The sequence below is a fragment of the Haliotis asinina genome, chromosome 9, assembly GCF_037392515.1.
Source record: "Haliotis asinina isolate JCU_RB_2024 chromosome 9, JCU_Hal_asi_v2, whole genome shotgun sequence".
Classification (NCBI taxonomy): domain Eukaryota; kingdom Metazoa; phylum Mollusca; class Gastropoda; order Lepetellida; family Haliotidae; genus Haliotis; species Haliotis asinina.
The window spans coordinates 52,689,164-52,706,569 of NC_090288.1; the positions used below are offsets into that span (position 1 = coordinate 52,689,164).

At 40.3% G+C, this 17,406-nt stretch overlaps 1 protein-coding gene across 1 annotated transcript in view; it reads left to right on the plus strand.

Annotated features, from left to right (window-relative positions):
• LOC137297079 (fibulin-1-like) overlaps positions 1-17,406 on the plus strand; it is a 565,492-nt gene that overhangs the window by 154,287 nt on the left and 393,799 nt on the right. The window lies entirely within an intron of this gene.

A 17,406-nucleotide genomic window follows, 5' to 3' on the forward strand; every position in this document is an offset into this window, starting at 1 on the left:
GACAGACTTGATCAAATCGCCGCACGAAACTATGTCCCAGGATGGCAGGAAGTGGACTGGATTTGAAACAGGAACTTCAAAAAGTGCGCAGGCCATGACTTGAAAGAAGTAAGTCTTCAAGAACGGTTTCTGACAATGAGTTCTGTCGAATAAGTTTAGCACAAGTGCCGTGATGCTCGTACGTTTATTATAGAGTTTAACGTCGGCTTTTAAACTTTGGCCAATTTCGTCGACGGGATGTGATGCTCGTTTTTTTTTACGATTATTATGGGGTTTAACGTCGGCTTTTAACCTTAGTCCAATTTCGCCGACGGGGTAGGTGTTGGTGATGTTCGTATCTGACAGCTAAGTATACATAGCCTGGGTCATTGAAAAGTGTTTGTACTAAGGTCTGCATTGAACTCACAGGATCAATCATTCATGGATTAAGACCTGTTGGTAGCTTAAGCCTGAAACGTCTTACTCATCCCGTTCAGTTATGAGATAAAACAACCAGTCATTGATTGGTGCTTTCAGTCGTTATTGCCGCCACTTTGGTTGGTTTCCATGTTTCACTCAGAAACTCACGGATAAGGCATTACTATCAAAACATCAGAGCCAAGCTTGTGTGTCCCACCCCAACAAGTGCCTCTGCAAATATGACACCAATCACGGCACAATTCCAGACAATGTAGTGAGTAAGGAGCTACTTTAGGTATGTGATTGTGTTTGTCTTGTGTGAGGGTGACCTCTAGTAACACTAAGAATCACAAAGGCAGTGTCCTCTCTTTCTCTCCAGCTGGAATTAAAGACAATACCAAGGCTAAATGCAGCAATAAAACGTTTTATGTCATCCTTCCATACAACATCAAACTAAACATGGAGTACGGATCACAACAGCTGGAATTTAAGACAATACCAAAGCTATATTTCCATACAACATCAAACAATTTCCATACAACATCAAACAATTTCCATACAACATCAAACTATCGGCAAACATGGAAACACGGAGTACGGATCACTACAGCTGGAATTAAAGACAATACCAAGGCTAAATTTCCATACAACATCAAACTATCGGCAAACTTGGAAACACGGAGTACGGATCACACCAGCTGGAATTTAAGACAATTTTTCCGGGCCCGTTTGTAGGCATTGAAACTATATTACCTTCACCTGGTAACATGTTGTCAATGCCTCGGCCGACCGACTGACTTTGTAGACATTGATGCAAGTATTTCACTTGTGTCAAGGGTTACATCAACTAGCCAACTGCACCTATTTTGTTTATTTCGCTCTTTTATTATTTATTAGTAGCGTTAGGTGTTTTTGTTTTGAGTTGGTAGTGTTTAAGTTTCGTATTAACCTCCTCTCTGTTGGTATATTTTTCACGTTAATTTGATGTTATTGGTTTGGAGTTAGTGTTTTAGGCGGCGTTACTTTTGTCCTTTTAGTTTAGCATATATCTCCAGTTTCACGTTCTGTCATTGTCAGTGTTTACTATTCAGTTATACGCACCGCGGTATTCATGTTTTTTAGCTTTAACTTTATGTCATTATATTTAGGTTTGGTTTAGCGGTTTAGTTTTAACATTCACGGTATTGATGCTTTTAGCTTTAAGTTTATGTCATTTAGGTTATTTCGGTTTGGGTTAGTGATTTAGTGTAGAAAGAAGGACGTAGACTTCAGGTTTTAATTTTATGTTATTTTGATTTGAGGTTAATGTTTTAGATTAGAGGGGAATGGTGTTAGTTTGTTCTTTTAATTTTTCGCAGGCACCATGATAACCATAGCTCACGAATTCATCGCATTGTGCATTGCACATGTGCATGTTATACATCGCTAGAAACCGCATGGAAAGACCTTTCAAATACATCATACATGTTAAAATCCAAAGAGGGATAACCAAATTAGGACGAAAGTCTACTTCCGCTAACAGCGCCGTTGCGACGGAACTAACATGCGGCATTACATACGGACATGCCTAGCGCCTTTGCTCGCTCAACGTCGCACATTGCACATGCCATACACCGCCAGAAGCATATTGAAATGCTCTTTCTGATGAATATAAGATACTAAAAGTCGCATCAGGCATGTAGACATTATTAACCAACGAAACATGTGCCGATAGTGCTGGTGACGCACAGGACATGCGGCATGATACGCAGATGTATGCAGCTTGACATGTTAGTGCACATGGGCATGTTATACATCGTCTTGAAGCGCATTTCAGTGGGCTTTCATCTGCACTGTAGATGTTAAGGATCCCCTAAAGGAAAGAGAAATCAGGAGGTATTAGCGGGCTCAACGTAAGTCGGTGGCGAAAGTGAAGCGGGATAGAAAAGCGGCACTATATACAGACGTTTGCAGCTATGCACAGTATTGCAGATGGGCTGTTATGCATCGCTAGAAACCCCATGGAAAGACCATTCAAATGCATTATACATGTTAAAAATCCAAAGAGGGATAACGAAATTAGGACGAAAGTCTACTTCCGCTTACAGCGCCGTCGCATCAGGCATGTAGACATTATTAACCAACGAAACATGGGCATGTTATACATCGTTAGAAGAGCATTTGAAAGGACTTATATAGCGCAGACCGAATGTAGAATATATAACTGAAAAAGACATAACATATTAGATATATATATAATTGAATGTATAACTGAACCAAATATATTATTAAACAGGCTTTTGTAGAACCAAATGAATGGAACTTGTAAAAGCTATTTGTGTTAACCAGCACTCACCACGTGGAGGTTGCTCTTTCAAGAGTGCCATTTTGCTTTTCCTGCACCATTCCCACAACAGCAAGTTCGAAGCTGGGTGGAGGAATCTGTTGGAACTGACGCCGATACCCGCCGCTGTTTGATAATACCGTGTACAAAAGCACACTCACTAGCAGTCTGTAAGGGTGTTTTTGTTTAGCATAGTACCTACTGACTGTCTTTAGGCCATGTGCAAGATAGTCACTGGCCATCTTACGTTCTGCAGCATCATTGGGATGCTGCCTTGCCACTTCAGTCTCCAAAGCTTTCCGAACATCCGTGGCCGTAAATGTCCTACGTTCATTTTCCAGGTTGGTTTTATGGAAACCTCTTGTCCTCTGACAGCGGGCCAACTCAAGGCACATGTTTTCCACTTCAGTGCCGTCCACTCTCCTGAAGAAAGGCGATTTTTCCGGTTGAGCATCTTCAGGCATGTCACCACGCACTTACTGGCGGTAATCCCTGAATATGTCGTAGTCCTCTTTGCACAAGCTTAGGGTGACCAGGAAGCTCATGGACGTCTTGTGGTCCATGAAAGAAATTTGGTACCTCCCGGCAACACACCGTGTCTTGTTGAAATCAGCCAACTTCATACACGACGCCACTGAAGCTCTTTGGACATGTCCAAGTTGAATTATCCCACAAGACAAGTACCGCATCACCAGGCACCGATCGTCATCAGATGGACGTTGATCTGCCTTGGCCCGGCCCAGGATGTCCCTCACCTCTTGTCTGGTTGCAGGATCAGTGTACCCCTTTTGAACAACGGAAACGGGCGGCGGTTGCCTGGTTTCATCTCTGAATTCTGTAACAGATTTACGGGCATCTTCGCGTTTGTACTGGCTACTGACACTTGTATATGAACAATGTGTAGCACTTGTAGACCTACGCAAATTATCGAAAACCCTTGGTGACATTTTAACGTACGTTTGACAGTAACTGAGAAAGGATTTGACAGCTGACATGTAATTTTTAATACCACCCGCAGAAACCCCATTTTGTGAAAGGACCGTGTTAAAATAATGCATTTCATCTACGTGCTCAAATATATCAAAGTTGATACGAGCCATATTACTATTTGGGAAAACATGTTTTGGATGTGACAGAAAAACGTAGAAACGCGGCGACACGTGTCACCAGCATTACGTCCTGTGTTTTTAAGAATATTGGTTAAATATTGATAAAAGCCTGAAAGTGTGGGCTCCTTTTCAGGGAACCTAACGTATAAGCCAGTGTTTGTTAGTCCTGACTGTGTTTTGTTTGTAATTAGAACGAGTACCACTTCTGGTAGATCCAGTTAAACCAGCCCTGGTACTCGGCATTGGATTATTAGTTGAAGGAGAGGCTGCAGGTGCGTCCTCTCCTTGAATTGTGTGCCAAAAGTGTTTAAGTACCCTCATGTAATCAGGGATTTGATTTTTGTTTACACTGTATGTGCCACAAAATTCCAATACGGCCGACATTTTGTAGCAGTATAGGACTCGCTTCGGCGGCGATTTTGGGCGTGTATGGCTTATAGAGCCGGAATAGAACAACCAGGATAACAGTGTTTTAAATGCGCGACGCCTTTGTAATGTGTTTTACACTGTTGACAAACGACCGATACGTTTGTGGACGACATAATGTACTATGTTGCAGGGACTTTCTGGGAGTATTTGGGCGCTACAGAAGAGGGTCTGTATGTCACACTAGACAAATTAAGAAATAAATTGCTTATACAATATATTTGGGTGTAAGTCTACTTGATATTTAGGGATTAAACCTATTAATGTTTTGTATCAGTTTGATAAAGTGAGAAACGTAAATGACTGAAAAATACAGACAGTAAGAACAAACGAGAAGAAATAAAAGTAAAGTTCACTTGCCAATGGTGATTGCCAACGCTGACTTTTAGTTATCCACTACGATACTTGGTCTGTGATGATTAAATTGCAGTGAAATGCATTCCCTTATATCACCACGTCGCGGTCAAATAACCAATGGAATGGTTTAGTGAGTGAGTGAGTGAGTTAATATTTAACGTCACCTCGGCAATATTGCAGCCATGTCGTGACGTGAACAGTTAACAATGAAAAGGACTATATGTATATTATAAAAACAACTAGATTATCACAATTTGAAATAAAACTAGCGTGGAACGTTAAAACTAATATAACCATTTAGACGATGCAATATAAAAAACAGGCTATAGATCGCCAACAACCGAAGGTTGATCACCAGACTAAGGGTCATGGGGACTTACAGTACCTTTGCTACCTACATGGACATAAGGTTTAATTTACACCATCCCTTCAGCTGTTGGCGATTGTATGAAATGCTAGCCACAATTAAAATACAGGAATACTACGTCTAAAATCCTGTTAAGTTCAAATTTACTTCAAATGTTTTGGGACTTACGTATCATCTTAGGGGACAATAATTTTACAGTGCTTTAACCCCTCTCGAGGATACAGCCACTAACAATCTTAGTTACTAATTCAAACTTCCAATCATAAAATATATATCTATTTACAAATCACTTAACAAATCTAATTCTTGTAAAAGTGCAGTAATTAAATGAGAATTTACGTTACTAAAAAGATCCTTCATAGTTCGTGATTTAAAATAGTTATCCCTTGTGATGGAATATCCAGCACAGTCAAGCAAAATATGCTGTACTGTAATTCTTTCATCACAAGGGATGCAGAACAGATGATCCTCACCTTTCAATAGGTATTCATGAGTATACCTTGTGTGGCCAATGCGACATGTCGCATGATGACATCCTCAAATCTGGACTGACAACCCAACTAGGTATAACCAACATAAGGTTTTATTGCATGTAATTTATTTATGCCCACTTGGGTGTCCCACTTCTTCTGTATCAGATCACGGATATAAAACCTAATAGTGGTTTTATAATCTGAGTATAGAATAAGAAGTGGTGTCACAGATTTGTTGAGTGCTGCCTTGGCAGCAAAATCGGCCATCGTGTTACCTGAAATTCCGACATGGCTGGGTAACCAACAAAAGACGATGTCGTACTAGCCAGTAGCAAGATCATTATACAATTCAATGATTTCAATCAAAAGTGGATGTTTGCAAGAAATACTTTTAACAGCCTGAAGGCAAGAAAGGGGATCTGAAAAGATTATATACAGTTTACATTTAGGGTGTCTTTGAATATATTTAAGAGCTGTTAATATGCCGTTAGCTTTAGCTGTAAAAATAGAGCTGTGGCCTGGTAATCTAGAAGTTAATGTTCTGGATCCAATGACAGTGCCACAAGCTACTGCGCCACCGTCCTTGGACCCATCTGTAAATTGGGATTTGTAACTGCTATGTTTACTTTTTAATTGATTATATTCCTGTTTATATTGTAAGTCATTTGTTTCTGATTTTTCACATTTTGACAGTGTTAGATCAACTTCTGGTCTAACCAACTGCCAAGGAGGAGAAGAAAGCAGACGGGAAGGAGCTATAGTTTCTAGCTCAATGCCAGCAGCAGATATGAAAGATTTCACTCTTACACCCAAAGGCGGAACAAGAGAAAACTTTATTGTATAGATCCTCATGAAGAAAATTAAAAACACAGTTAAATGCAGGATTTGATTCATTAGAATATAGTTTTGCTGTATACTGTAAGGATAATTTTATACGTCGTTGGGTAAGGGATGGCTCATCGGCCTCAACATAGAGACTATCGATGGGAGAGGTTCTGAACGATCCAAGACAGAGTCTTAGCCCTTGGTGGTGGACAGAATCTAATACTTTAGGTTACTGTTACAGGCACCCCCATAGACGATGGAGTCATAATCAAGTTTGGAACGGATTAGTGATCGATATTGATGAAGGAGGGTAGCTTGATCCCCTCCCCATTTAGAATTGGAAACGACTTTCAACAAGTCAAGTGCCTTCAAGCATTTAGTTGTAAGGGATTTTATATGAGGAAGAAACGTTAAGTGAGACTCAAAAAATAGACCCAAGAATTTGGCTTCCTTGACAACCTTGATGGGCGTGCCATCAAGAGATAGTTCAGGGTCTTTCAGTGGTTTGTATTTACGGCAGAAATGTATGCAATTAGTTTTCGTTCTAGAGAACTTAAAACCATTTTCAAGACACCATTTATGTATCTTGTTTAAATACAGTTGCAGTTGCCGTTCATTAGTGTGCATATTTTTACCACAAGATATATTAAAATCATCCACAAATAACGATCCATCTATTGAATAATTTAAAACGTTTGATACACTATTTATATTTATACTAAAATTATAATGTAACAGACAAAATACTTCCTTGTGGAACACCCTGGTCCTGATTGTAAAGATCAGACATGGTTGTACCCACTCGAACCTGAAATTACGTGTCTGCTAAAAATTGAGATATAAAATTAGGTAAATGGCCCCCCAACCCAAAGTCATGCAAGTCTTTTAAAATAAAAGATTGATACAGCATGTTGGTTATTTACATGGACTTTTTAACGAATGATTCCAACCGAACCAAATGGTCAGTATAACTTCTATTGTTTCGAAAAGCACACTGAATGTTCAAGATAAGATTATTCGTTTCTGAAGACCACACCAGTCGATTATTGACCATGCGTTCCATGATTTTACAAACGCAACTCGTCAGTGAAATAGGCCTATAGTTTGATGGATCAGTATGATCCCGGCCAGGCTCAGGTATGGGAACAACAATGGCATTACGCCACGACGGAGGAAACTGTCCAGTTGTCCAAATATTATCAAAAATATTTAATAGTGTTTCAAGACATGAGTTGGGTAAATGTTTTAAAAGCTGAGAGTGGATATTATCAGCTCCTGTTGCTGTATCATGAGCTTGTGCTAAAGCTGTATCAAGCTCATGTAGTGAAAATACTTCATTATAATCTTCACCACTGTCAGAATTAATATTAAGTTTCAATTTGTCTTGTTGATGGGCAGCTACAGTTTCGCCCAACTTATTTGCAATGTCAGATTTATTGGTTATTATATTGGAGCCATCTTCAGATAATGAACACTAGATTTGGAACCTTTACCCTTAATTTTCTGTATCATGTTCCACACCTTCGTCATAGGCGTACGTGAATTGATCTTTGAAACAAAGTTCTTCCAAGACTGTCGCCTATTTTGCTTAAACGCACGTCTAGCTTTGGCACTATTTATTTTTACAATATTTTAATTGTGAACGGTAGGATGCCCGCGAAAGTATTTCTCTGCCTTCTTCCCGCACTTCCTGGCCTGTTTGCAATCGCCAGTAAACCATGGTTTACGAATGTGTGGTGTCGCAGAGGACTTGGGAAAAGTTTCATCAGCTATTTGATTCAGTTTATCAGAGAACAACTGAATAGGGTAAATAGCATTGACAAAGTAATTCGATTCTAATTCGTCAGTATAAAGTGTCTTAAATAAATTCCAGTTAGCCTTCGCAAAATTCCACCTAGTTGCCGGTGGACCATCAGTCGGATTTATAGCAGAGAGAACTGTGGGGAAATGGTCACTTCCACAAAGATCGTCATGGACCGACCATTCAAATTCAGTATAAATATTTGGGTCACAGAGCGACAAATCAAGTTCAGAATACGTTCCTGTACCAGGGTGCAAATATGTGGCTGATCCATAATTAAATATGCATAAATTATTATCTGCAATGTAGTCTTCTAGCATTTTCCCCCTGGCATTGACAGTATTACTCCCCCATAGAGGGTTTTGCCTTTTTAGATCCCCCATGATGATACAGGGTCTCGGGAGCTGGTCAAACAGATTCTGAAGTACTGAAGTACGGACTGTTGTACGAGAGAAGATGGGGAGATGTACAAGGAGCAATGCGTGAAAGTTATGTGTAAAGAAAGACGAACTGCGACGGCTTGCAGGTTGCATTTTAGAGGCGCAGGGGTATGAATGACACCCTGTCTCACCAAAATGGGTGCGCCACCTGTAGCTTTGTTTCCCGGAGGTGAAAACGAGTGATATGAGTTGTACTGACGTATATCCAGTTAATACTTATTTTTGAAATATGTCTCTTGTAAAGAAATGGCTGATGGTTTGAAATCCTGTGATAGTAATTGAAGATCAGTAAAATTGTTCCTGCAATTCCACTGTATTATGTTCATAAAATGTTTTAATGGAGGTTCAACAGTAGAATGTGAGTGCGCGGAAGCACTATTCCTACACCCTGTGTGTGAAGGAGTGATCTCCATAGCAAGCTGTTCAAATACATTTTGAACCGACACTGGCTCTTCTATATGTTGAATAGACCCAGTCTTCTTTTTTTAAAACTTTTTCTTTTCTTTACTCGTTAGTTGAGCAACACCCTGAATAGCTGGAGTTGGTACAGTCGCAGGTAGCTTTTCTGACTGTGTCTCTTCAGTCTGGGATGCTGAGGAGCGCTGACATGTTTGTGACGTCTGAGTTGTGCCATCCAACGTTATCTGAGCTTCACTGACCCAAGATATCATAGTCTGACAAGAAACCGAAGAAGTGTTTCTAACAACAGAAGTTGCCGTGTAGAAGAAACTGTGGCTGAATACGTTATGCTGGTATTTGGTCTTGTTGGAGCAGGAACTAATTTTTTAGTTTCAAAGTATGAAATATTATGTGTACATTTCAGTTTGAGGATTTTACTTTCATACTCGAATTTTGGGCAGGACTTAGATGACGCCAGATGCTAACCACTGCAGTTTGCACCCTTTATGGCATTGGTACATTCGGTACTCTCATGAGTACCACTACAGCGTGAGCACACTGACAGCGTGTGCAGGACCTCGCACCATGTTCAAACTTCTGGCAGTTGTACAACCAGAGTGGATTTGGGACATATATCTCCACTCCGATATAGCAATAACCGGCTTTACTGAACTTTGCGGACAGATCTGAAAGAAGTTATGAAAATAATGATGATAAGGAGTTGCGAACGCAACAGAGTAATTAAGGGTGTCTGCACCTGAAGCAGACCTTTGGGTTTCAAACTATGCACATGAAGCAGACCTTATTTTTCCTTTGATGTTCACCTACCTGGTATTTTAACTGATTGGTGTTTCTTTAGGGGCTTAACTATGAGATGCCCTAATTTGCTAAAAACCGTTGGTGTTTGCCTATCTTCCAGACAAGCGTGAAGAGACGTATCACCGGATGATCCTCGTAGACACCGCCAGAGCCAAGGGCATTCAGCTATCTCCTCGATGCATTCAGGTAAAAACAATGGAAAATGTTAAGTAATCATAATTTATGTAAAATGAACTATAAATGAAACAATAAGTGTCTTAGTGTCACTATCAAAGTTAAGTTTGTTTGTTTGTTATCCAGATGGATTATGAGACAGCAGCCAGAAACGCAGCAGGAACGGCCGTCGCTGGAAGTGAATGGAAGGGCTGTTTCTTTCATTTCACTCAGTGTATTTGGAGAAGAACCCAATACCACGGCCTGCAGGAAGACTACCAGACCCGAGATGACATCAACGATGTGCCGTCTTGCCTCTCATTCCAGTTAATGAGGTAATTGAAGAACATATAAACTGAACAATGAACTGAAGTAGAGAACAAGGTAAAACACGATGTAAAAGACAAAGAACAGAGCAATATAAAGGACAAAGTAATGACCGACATACTGTGCTACATTTTCAGGTCGAGAACCTGTGGATTGAAATCATTTCCAACAAGCCCGATGATGCCCGATGCACCAGTCTTGCAGACTACGTGACCAGCCAGTAGATAGAGGGGGATCTGCATACCCACCAGTGGAACCACCACGACACCACGGGACCACGAACCAACAATCACCTTGAAGGATATCACAGTCGTCTGAACAAGATTCTGAAGAAGGGTCATCCCAAACTCTTTGAGGCAATCACCTTCATAACGTCCATTCAGATGTAAACTGATTCCAAACCTAAGCAGTATCAGGCTGGAAAGAAACCACCCTCAAAGAAGAAGAAATATGTGAAGTTGGAGGAGACCCTCCACAACCTGAAACAACGCCTTAGTAACAATGAAATTTCCCTAATGGACTATGCAGATTCTACATCTTTTAACTTGAAATTGTGTTAACATGTGTCGTTGTATGAGAAATGACGAATTAATGTAAATATAATAAAATGTAATGTAAATAAACACGTGTCGATTTGACTTCCTTGTATTGAGGCAGACCTAAGGCTTAATGAGCTGATCACCCATGCGCATAATCCAGATTATCCGGATTAGCTGGCAGGAAAAATATAATTAAAATCGGCTTAATACTTCTGGTGAAATTCACACGAAGCAGACCTTTTTTTCCTACCCTAACCCAGAAGGTCTGCTTCGTCTGCATGAACCTAACTGGCCTTTGTGATAAGTTAGAGCTGTCAGACCAGGGCGCCAGCTTGTCTATTTGATGCGCGTCGTTATATAATGGAACGTATATTCGAATGCACATTATACCTTGGCAGATGCGCATTTTCAAGGTATTACCGACCCATTTTACACCTTTGATTTCTGATCGTGGATATTGAAGTAACAACTGACGCGTCAGATCCCCGTTTCTACCAACCACACGTACAAGTAGAGTTACCTAATGACGCGCATTGCCTGATTATCAGACGTTCCTCGAATGCACATTATAATTTGGCAGAACCGCATTTTCAAGGCCTTTTGGGTGCATTTTAATCATTACATTTTGGGTGATGGATCGTGAAATTATAGCTGAATTAACACTCGCGGGAGACGGATCCCCGACTACTTTACCCGCCATCAGCGCAAAAGTATTTACATAATGACGCGCATTGCCTGACCCTCAGGCACGACTTCAATGCACATTACACCTTGGCAGAACCGCACTTTCAAGGGCTTTCCACCACAGTAAAAGTTTATATATTAAGACTACAGGCATTGCTTATTATGGCGTTATTCCAATTTATTGCAACTTTATCTCTATCAAGTATATTGATTCCTGTGTAGCGCGAATGTCAAATGTTGCACACCAGCATGTTACATATTTCCAGAATCCCACATGAATGATCTTGCAAATGCTTTATAGTTGTAAATATTAACGACGCCGGTACAGCCGGTGCACAGATTCATCTATATTCCGCCAATCTATATCACCTCCGATATTTGTTGCATTTCGCACATTAACACCTATATAAGCTCCACCACTAAATGCGCATCATGTGCGTTTTATACATTGTCTGACACACGCTTTTAAGGGGCACCGATGCAGAGCAATTTCCATGGACAGGTGGTTTCTTTTGTTATTGTTTTTAGTCTCCCGTGAGTACCCGGATGATATCCCAGAATTCGTGACTGGTACGTGATCTCTGCTGCGCCTCCCATATACTCTATTGATAGTTTATGTGTAGACTAATCAACGAAGATGAAGTCATTTTACTTCGTTATAATGAAATCAAATCAAACACCTTGAAGTTTACTCATCTGCCAGTGATATAAAGAAAACGTTAGGACTAAAAAATAACGAAGTCAGTGTAGGTCTATATAATTAGTTCCTTATCACATTTGTATGCATTTTGAAAGTTAATAAAAAACCCACTCGGTCTTCCTATACTTACAGTGAATATCTAACATGATCTTAATATCTAAGCATTGTATAGACTGCCAACGTGAATCATATTTCACACACATCCTATTCGCGACTTAGAGCATGTTTTCTGTAATACAGATTCTGCTAAATGCTACAGGAAATAAATTAGAACAAACTACAAATATTACATTTAAGACAGACGAAAGTTATAGCAACAGTACCAGGCTATTACCTCCTTCGGAAATGTATCCATCAATATCCACATAAAAGAACGATATTCCTTTCATCTGCAGCTGGCAAATAATCCTGCTCTATGTCTTGTGTCTTTCTACAGTCTAATATGTGAAAAAGTGACACATCGTTTGAGAGATTTTTACACTGGTGTATACATAAGCTCACTGGTCACCCAGGACAGCACACTTGGCAACTAACTGTATGATGTCCGCCATTAGTTAGCCAATAATGGGGAAGAATCAGTGAATCAAGGCAGTGGCTGTTAATACTTTGTAGGAAGGATGTTTTTACACTCGTACTTTACGACAGGGTGTATTCAGTATAGATTACATAAATCTACACTCATAAACACTACCTTTTTGACGAATCCGCTGTGGAAGTAATTAATCAATCAGTGTGTTATTGGGCAATCCTTTGATCGATGTTGTTTTTGTAACTCAGCTGATAAACCCTCTTGCATCACTTACATGCACATATTACATAACATGCAATAAACTTGCCGCTACAAACCTTAATTTATAATGTTGAGTATTTACTATTATACCCGTTATAAATTCATTATCTGACCATCAAGTGAATGATGACAAATAACACGTGTATTTACACCATCAAACACGAGTTACAGCAAGGAAGATGTAATCTCTGTGTCGCATGCAGTTTTGGGCCGAAACTGTTTTGAGGATAAAAGAACTTCGTTGTTACATAAGAAATGCACATAGGTGAAAATTTTCAGATTTCTCTACCAATGGCAAAGTCGTCATTATTAGTTTACGAATTCAGATAAATCACCTGTGTGTCTTTTTATTATCATAGATAATAAACCAGGGTCATACCTACCCAAATGTACGCATGATGTTTGTTATGACAGCTGGACCAACCCTCAAAACTATCTCAATATAAAGCTTAGCAATCTTTCGGACTTATAGGAAACAAATGGCTTGCTACGTGTATGTAGACATCATATTTTTTAATGACATGATTAAGTATCGAGGTAAAAAACACAGAAATAGGATCAAATTGGATCAGTCACTATACCATCCGGGCATCAGGAAAAAAATACACTGCTGGGATATTTTGTTACAATCAGATAAGGAATACCATGGATATTTTTAAATAGCGGCATGTGATGGGCATCCGGCCTCCTCACTTTTTAGGGTAAAGAAATTCTGCTAATGTGGACAGGAGCCCAGTCCCTTTGTCCGTCACGGTGGAGGGAACGGGAGCTGACCAATTTGCTGCTTGGCTTCGTAATTAGACCGTTGGTGAGAAACGTTATTCGCTCCGCATCAGTGCCCCTTTAAATGGCTTTCAAACGCAGTATAGAAATGCATTTTCTGAGGTGACTCGTAAGAGTGGTCGCCATTACATCATGACCGGATGATGGTGGCACGATGACTGCTGTGATATAGAAGAATTGAAGTTAAACAAAAGTAAACAAACCACCATGTCGGATATTCAATCTGGAATGGTTACCATTGGCAGCATTAGAATCACGTTTGCATTTTGGGAGAGAGCGATTCCTCAGGTTTCCAACGGTGTATAACATGCATAGATATGACAAAGTCAAAGGCTTCCAAAATACAATGGAGCGAGCGACTTCCACCAGAGGCTGAGTGGAATAAAAGGGATTATTAATACCCTTTCGCCTACAGTTGCATTTCGCCTACAGTGCAATTTCGCCAACACAAGACTTAAACTTCCACCTGATTACCCTGTATTCATAAATGGACTAGTCCAATAACTGTTAACTGTGAAGACAAACTAGGAATACTAGATTTAGAATAGAAAACACAATATGCGTTTATGAACCAGAGTTTATTGTATGATGAATTTCATAGACATTGCATACAGCAACTGGGGATATTCCAGGATTTTCTGTACACCGCATACAGAGGTGTTGCATGATTGTAACACTTTTATCAGCTTTTAAACTTAACTAAGTGTCCAACTGTGTCAAGAAAATGCATAGTGGTCTTAGTTCCTGCTGCCAGGTGATTCTTAAGGCGTTCTAGGCGACAATCCATCTCTCTATACACGTGGGTAAGGACGGGTTAAGGCTCAAAGATCACTCTGAGCTCTTTTGACTCTGTCGTTGGCCTCGACCTTCTTGATGTGGTTGATAAATTCATATATGTTAGGATGTGGTTTTCCTACACGTAATGTTAACTTGTTATGGAAGATTTCCAAATGGTTATTTGTTCGGGGACCAACAGTTCCATGGTGATTCCAAATTGGTATTTTAAACACAGCGTCATAGTCTGACTAGGTTCTTGTCACATTGTCATTAAAAGCCTGGATTCTCTCTGTTGCTAGGCCGTCGTCCATGATCACAATCCAAGCATCCTGGACTCGATCAATAGGTAGGAATGAAAGTGCACAACCTAGACGAACATAGGCTTGAACACGTGGATTGTTCTGGTAGTCTCTGGATAAACCCTCCTCTGCTGCTCGCCTCTGGATTGCTTGGGTGTAGTGGGAAATTCACCCTAAATTATCTGCATCAGGAAAAGCCTCTTCTGTTGCACAAATTGGCAGCACTCTCGAAGTCTGTCTGCACTGGTGTTGGGCATGGTTCAAATCCTATTCTCTGTTGACATATCTCATTCAAAAGATTGAAAAGTCGGCAATATGTGTCTCTCTGAAAATACACTCTGAGTCAGTTAAAATGTTAAGCATCTCATCCGTGGCGAATATAAGGATCTTATTCACATCACTGTCATCTACACATAAAAACTGACGACCATCTTTTGTCTGTGTCCAATTTCCATCCAATGTGACGTCAGATGGAGTCAGTGGCAGTGCGGACACAGTCTTCCGTCGTTGTCTGTATAGTGCAGATATCATGGTGACAAATGCTGGAATGGCTGCAGCTGCTTGGACATCTAACCCCCCAACTTCATCTTCATATATTTGTTGAACTCAGGATGCGTCTTCTTGAACTCGGTTTCTAAGTCTGCTGAGAACATTAAACTTTTCACGCTCTTCAACTGGAGGGTGTGCATGTCGGGAAACTGAAGATACATGATGAACTGTAGTACTTAATCGGGCATTGCGTCCTGCAAAGACACATTTCCAATGTGTTGCTAATTTACGTTTAACATTGAGAGTATAACAATACCCTCCATGAAAAACCTGTTGTCCACCTCGCTGAGACGTAACATATTCCACAGGTTGAATATTTGCCCTGCTGGTATGTCAGGAACATGCGATATCTTCATTTATATAATGTTCATACTGTATATTTCCGTTTATACTCCAAACTATCACAGTAAAAACCCTTGTTACAGAGATCACTTAGGCATGACTCCACGTCTATAATCTCTTTACAAAGTCAATTGTTTAAGACTGCTCTAATTCTTTATAATAACACCACTCTAGAGTCTTTGAATGGCATTTAGAAGTGACACACATAAAGGCACGAGTTTGTTTATGGATGACAACTACTTTATTGTGAAGAGTCACGACGTCGAAACTCGTGCCTTTAACACCACTCTACTCACATATCTCCACATAGCCCTCACCTGGAGTAGTTCAAATTAAACTCTTTACAAAGTCAATTGTCTAAGACTGTTATAATAACAGCCCTGTACTCACAGAACATTAAGCCAAAATGTCAATGTTTCTGTCTAAAATCACCTCCCTACCTGTCAGTTGTTGTAAATTAGCAGATTAACACTACTTATTGACTTATTATTTTATGGGGGTGTATGTTACTGCCACTAATTACTTCTCACCAAATTTAAGTGTAGGCGAAATGAGAACAACCCGAAGAAAAGTCTTCCACCGAGATTTCTGTGGAAGAAAATCAGACCGCCTAAATCACAGAAACCTTAATTGCTCGGCTATAAATTTGCCAAAAAAAACCCAACAAAAATTCTCCGTGATGCGCCAGGGTCCCGCTATCCAACGACATGCAGCATGCGCGTGTAAGGCGGCGAATGCGGCTCCCAAGGGAGCCGTGCTGAAATAGGTGATACAATCTGGGTTGATTATATTTTTCATTTGTACTTCTTTGGAATGATAAATAGTTGTAAATTAAGTTGGTAAGCTATAAAACACCTTCTTGGTAAGTTAACTTGTGCTAAAAGTTTAATAGCAGTGTCCGATGAAAATATGCCAAGTGAGTTTCGGCTGACCCTCCTTTTGTAGTCCTTTGGCCGTCAGAAGTGACCGCGATATGTGTTGGATGGCAGTTGAGTTGAGGAGCGACTACGCTCCGATGTCACAACGGATAGCAATCTGACAGTGATAAATATCATGTTAAATTCCGATGAGAATCTGCTATCAGGCGATTCAGGCAGTCCGCAGATTGCAGTGATATGAGCGCCAGATGACTGTCACCATCACACGTCGGCGAGACACATCCGATAGTTGCACAACACTTATCTGACATACATTGGATTGCCTCGACATCCGACACTGACTCAATTTGCAACTGGAAATAGCGCTTTTTTATGGAGTTGCGTGTACAGTGTGAATGTAAGTGTGCCCTGCTTATTGTGTACAAAATCAATGAACCCCGTCCACCATATGTGTACAAAACTGATGACCCTCCTACCTCCCCCAAACAAAAGGGTGACACCCCCACCCCACCCAGGGATATGTGGGGGATGGTTACGGACAGTGACAGGGGTGTGTGAGGAGATTGTCATAAAAAAGTGACTGGGATGTGTTTGGAGGATTGTCACAGAAAGTGACAGGAGTATGTGAGGTTTCACGCAACGTATCATTTTCAAAAACGCTACTCGCCCTTAAATCACTAAGCAATACTCGTCAGCAGTTTAGGAATGCAATTAAAATGCTCATTACGTAACGATACAAAGCATAACAAAACACGAACGTTTAGTATACAGTGAACACTGTAAGCTGGTAATCACTGACCCGCAGCTTGAGTAGTCTAGGGTTTGAAGTGGGTCGCACAAACCGGGT